Source organism: Ictidomys tridecemlineatus, chromosome 16, assembly GCF_052094955.1.
Source record: "Ictidomys tridecemlineatus isolate mIctTri1 chromosome 16, mIctTri1.hap1, whole genome shotgun sequence".
NCBI classification, from domain to species: Eukaryota; Metazoa; Chordata; class Mammalia; order Rodentia; family Sciuridae; genus Ictidomys; species Ictidomys tridecemlineatus.
In genome coordinates, this window is record NC_135492.1 from 37092281 (window position 1) to 37097631 (window position 5351).

General features: G+C 55.0%; 1 pseudogene; it reads left to right on the forward strand.

Moving 5' to 3' along the window:
• Positions 1–3719: 3719 nt before the first annotated feature.
• LOC144371543 (olfactory receptor 6E1-like) lies at positions 3720–4623 on the forward strand (annotated as a pseudogene).
• Positions 4624–5351: the final 728 nt, after the last annotated feature.

The following is a 5351-nucleotide window of genomic DNA, read 5'->3' on the forward strand; positions in this document are numbered from 1 at the left end:
AGTAGACTGGTCTGGGAAGACATTTGTCTCCATGTCCTCTTAGCACATGAAGTTATCTGGTGATTGCAAGGAGCGACGGAAAAGCCCCACCAGTTCAAGAAGCCAGCAGCCCTTGACCTGACCGAGATCTTAGTGGGACCACAGCGGCCGGTCACAGAGGAGAAGGGGGTCAAGCAGGCGAGACAGAGCATGAGCAGGGTGTTGATGTTTATGGGTCCAGCGCAGGGGGAGGGGGCGCAGGGTTGGAGGTCACCCTTCGTGCCCCTTCTGGGATTGGAGGTGATGGTTCACAGCACTTGGGTGGTAGTTCACGCCATTCAGTGCATCATGGAGCTGAACTCCTGGAAGAGGAGCACGTTGGTGACATTTTTACCAACATTCCTCCCTTTTTGTGTTCTGATTTGGGGGCTCCGTACTCGTTCTGGCTACTTCCTGCTGAGTAGGGGCGTTGTCTAGAGGGAGGGAGGTCAGTTGGCTGGAGAAGGGGGACCAGGAGGCCCCATATCCATGCGCTAAAGGCATGGATTTCCTCCCGGGAGAAGTCCATGAATGGGCTCTGGAACCACAAATGGTTGGATACAAGGAGCCATCCATTGGGCTGGCTGTCTTCCTGGACCGTTGGATCTAACTGTTTTGAGAGGTACGCCACCGGAGCAAAGGTGGGCACCCCAAGCCTTGCCCTTGGTTTCCATGGACAGAGAGACTGAGAGGCCCATTAACATCTGGCTGCTGTAGAGCCCGTGCTTCCAAGAGGGCCTTCTGGAGGGTTCTGAAGTGGGGAGCAGCTGAAGGTCACAAGGGCTCATGCTTGTCCCCCTTTGCTAGGTCATGAGGAACTCGGTACCCATGCCCTCAGATCGTGTTGGGGTTTTTAGCCCCCCGTCTCCTCCTGACCACCGGGAGAAGTAGGAAAGCACGCCCCAGCCAAGACGAGCCAAGACAGGTGAAGGTCGACTGGTGGCCCGCACCGAGCCGTCCCTCGCCGGAGGACAGTCAGACGCACCAGGGAGTCGAGTGGAAGCAGGGTCTCATTTATTGAGGAAGCACACACAGCTGATATCCTGTGCAGGAGCCAGTCAGGATGAAGGTCAGAGGCTGGAGCGCGTTCAGGTGTACACCCCCCCACAGTCCAAAAGGGAAGGCACGAGCCGTCCATGAGGGCGGAAGATGCACCATCTGCATCCTTCCAAGTGAGCCAACCCTTGGTTTCTCCAGACCTGAATCGCCCCCCACCCCCAATAACTGACATCCGGGAATCAGCTTCCATAGTGGGGGAACCTCCTCTTCCCTTAATACTGTCCGATCTGCTCCAGTGTCAGTTGAGCAGCGGAACATTTCCCCTGCTATGAAGATGTCCATTTTGGGCCTAATTCCCGGGATTATGGGGACTGTCCAGTGGACCCTAGGCAGGCCACTAGGCGAAGTGCCTCCTCTGGGTGACGGGGCTGGAGGGCGCCCGTTATTAGTTTAAAGGTTTCCCCTCAACATCAAATTTGGACTCACAGTCCCTCCGCCAACGGAATCCCTTTCTACACGGGGGCAGGGCATCTAAGGCGGAGTTTGCCCCTTGGTCCAGTCTGAGGGACGTCCCTGCGGGGCACCGGGTCTTATTCGTCCTGTAGGGCACTCTCTTGAGGTGGCCCTGTTGACCACACCCACAGCAAACCCCTCTCCCGTTGCCACTGGAAGAGGCGAGGGCAGTAGGAAGGGCCTCAGGGAGCAAAGCCATTGGGGCCTGCAAGGCCGCGACCAACGACTGTGACTGGTGGGCCTGAGGACCGCCATCCTTCGTGGCCACTGTCCACCTCCCCACAGATCTGTCCTTCCTCCCCGCACAGGCTAGCTGTGGTCTGTGGTCATCCCCTCCCAGACCAGCATCTTCACAAACTGGTCCTGAAGGGGCCCTGGGGGGAATTTCCTTTGGAGACTCTTTTCCTCCCTCTCGATGAAGGTGGCAGCATCCTCGGTAGCCCTCTGAGGAACGCCTGCTATCGGGGGCTCTGGGGGCCTTCCTCCACCTTCTTCCATGCCGCCAGCCCCAGAGCCCATACCTGCTCCTGGTAGGGGGCAGGGATAGCAGCCTGCTGAAGGCCTGTGGGAAACTGACCGCTGGACCCCGACAGCATCCCATAAGGGAGAGGGCGGAGAATTCCCGTGGCGGGAGGGGTGGTAATATGGCGGAGGCCGCTCCCCATCCTGACTCTCTACCACGTGTTCCGGGACAGGGCCACTTGGTGTGGAACCCAGAGGACCAGGCCAGGGATCAAAAGGATCCAGGAGGCCATTGTCAGAGGGAGGTCTTAAATGTTTCTCCTCCTGGGCAGCGGGAGGACTGACTCGCTGTGACCCCAGAGGCTCCTTAGCAATGGCTTCCCAGTCAGGCTCCTTGTACTTAGTATAAGATGGCCCCATCTTTCCAGGGACACCCTTACCTTGGAACTCCCTTGGCTTGGCTCGCCGATACTTCCTTGGCGTCTGGGTTTGGTGTCCGGGTTCGGCGTCCCTGTTCGGGCGCCAGATGTCAGGGTTTTAGCCCCCCATCTCCTCCTCACCAGCAGGAGAAGTGGGAAAGCACGCCCCGACCAAGAGGAGCCAAGAAAGGTAAAGGTCGACTGGCGGCCCACACCCAGCCCTCCCTCGCTGGAGGACAGTCAGACGCACCAGGGAGACGAGTCGAAGCAGGATCTCGTTTATTGAGGAAGCACACACAGCTTATATACTGCACAGGAGCCAATCAGGATGAAGGTCAGAGGGTGGAGCGAGTTCACGTGCACACCCACCCCATAGTCTGTAAGGGAAGCACGAGCTGCTCACGAGGGTGGGAGAGTTTTGGACCTATCCTGGAGGTGGTCCGCCTCTTCCGTCACTGGCCACAGCACTGCTTCCTGGCTAGTCACCAGGATCCATCCCAGCCACATGTGCAGCCCCAAGACCGGGAAGCGGGCAGCCAGCCAGGCCCTACAGAGCTGCACCTCTGAATATTTTTATTTATTTAATTATGAATTTATTTTTATCTTGAGTCAGGGTCTCGCTAAGTTGCTGAGGCTGGCCTTAAACTTGTGATCCTCCTGCCTCAGCCTCCCAAGTTCCCGGGATGACAGGGGTTTGCTCTGGCCCCTGGCTTTCCTGTTTCTTTTACTGTGGCTACTACACAGTGCTCAAGTATGTACGTGTCTCCTGTTGGTGTCCCACATTGTATCTCTCTTTCTTGTGGTGGTTATTGTTGTTTTTCTTTTTGCAGGGGGGTGCTGTGGATCGAATTCAGGAGCACTCAACGACTGAACCCCATCCCCAGCCCTATTATGTATTTTTTTTTTAGAAACAGGGTCTCACTGAGTTGCTTACTGCCTTGCTTTTGCTGAGGCTGACTTTGAACTGGTGATCCTCCTGCCTCAGCCTCCTGAGTCCCTGGGATGACAGGTGTGCACCACACCATGTTTTTACTCATCAGAGAGCAGTCTTCTTGGAGGAAGCAGGAGCCAACTCTCATGATGAAAGTAAGTATTACTTCCTGAAGTGATGTCATTGTGGGCTACATAAGCCAGCATTCCTGTGTTGTCCCCACCATGACCAGCACTGTAATAAATGTCACTTCTCTCATCTTCTCAGAGCAGCAGGATAGGCACTGTCTCTGCATTTCCAAAAAGCCACATAGACCAAGAGACTAAAGACAGGGACCAGGATAGGAGAGCAGCCACCCCCAGCCTGGTGCCTGGGCAATGGCACCTCATGAACCCATCCTCACTGCTGTGCTGGATTTGGAGCTTTTAGGGGTCACAGACGTGCGAGGGCTCCAGCTCCTTCTCTTCACGGTGCTCCTGGTCATTACATGCTGACCCTCCTGGGCAACCTGCTCATTATCACCCTGACCTTGGCAGACTGCCGCCTGCACACTCCTATGTGTACTACTTCCTGCACCATTTCTCCCTGATGGAGATGGGGTTCATGTCCACGGTCACCCTGAAGATGCTGGTCCACCTCCTCTCCAGTCACAGGACCATTGCCCGTGCCAGGTGCTTTCTGCAAACGAGGCTCTACTTCATCCTGGGCACAGTGGAGTCCTTGCTGCTGGCTGTGATGTCTGGGGACCGCTACCTGGCCATCCGCCGCCCGCTGCACTATCCCACTCTCATGAATCCCCGGGTGTGCAGCTGGCTGGTGCTGTCCTGCTGCGTCACCAGCGTCTTGTTCCTCGGGGCGCTGTGTGCCTGGATGTTCTTCCTGCACTTCTGTGGTCCCCGCATCCTCAACCACTTCTTTTGTGACAGCACCCCCTTGCTGGAGCTGGTGTGTGATGACACCAGGATTCTGCAGCTGGTCAGCTTCCTGGTGGCCGTGTGCACCCCGGTCAGCACTCTGCTGGTGACAGTTTTGTCACACTGCTGCATCATTCGCACTGTTCTGCACCTGTCCGTATCTGGGGGCCGCAGCAAGGTCTTCTCTACCTGATCCTCCCACACGCTGGTGGTGTCGCTCAGCTACGGGAGCTGCACAATCATGTACCTGAAGCCCATGCAAACTGGGCACCTGACCCTCAACAAAGGAGTGGCTCTCTTCAACACCATAGTGTCACCCCTGCTGAATCCCTTTATCTACCGCTTCAGAAATGATCTGGGAATGTGACGTAGAGTTCTCCTGGCATGAAGGTTCAAATCACTAAGCACAAAAAAGAAACAATAAATAAAATCATCAAAAATAAAGAAGGAAAAGAAACAAACAAACAAAAAACCTGCGGGTGCATCTGCTGTAATCCCACTGACTTGGGAGGATGAGGCTGGGAGATCACAAGTTCGAAGCCAGCCTCAGCAAAAGTGAGGTGCTAAGTAACTCAGTGAGGTCCTGTCTCAAAATAAAATACAAAATAGGCCTGGGGATGGGGCTCAGAGGTTGAAGGCACCGAGTTCAATCTTCAGTACCACCCCCCAAAAATATCCGATGCTGGTAACTTTACAGTGGAGCAAATTGACAAACCCTTTCTTGTCCAGCTGATCAAGGTCAACAGTGACAGGTCATGTTGACATGTGCCCTTGCCGTGGTGGGATGCAAATTTCCCTTTGACTCTCTCATCTTCTACCAGAATCCAGCGACCCCAGGATGATAATGAGAAAAACCTTAGACAAATTCCAGTAGAGGGAGATCCTATAGCCTAACGGACCAGTGATCCTCAAAGCCCTCAAGGTCATCAAAGATGAGGAAGTCTAGGCACTGTCACGAAGGAGAAGAGCCACAGGGGACATGCTACCTTCGTGGAGGTGGGTGGGTCCTGAAGCAGAATCCACACCAGTGGAACTCAGGAAATCTAGTGACCCCTGGACCAAATTTAGAAATGCTTCATGGATTGTAACAGACAC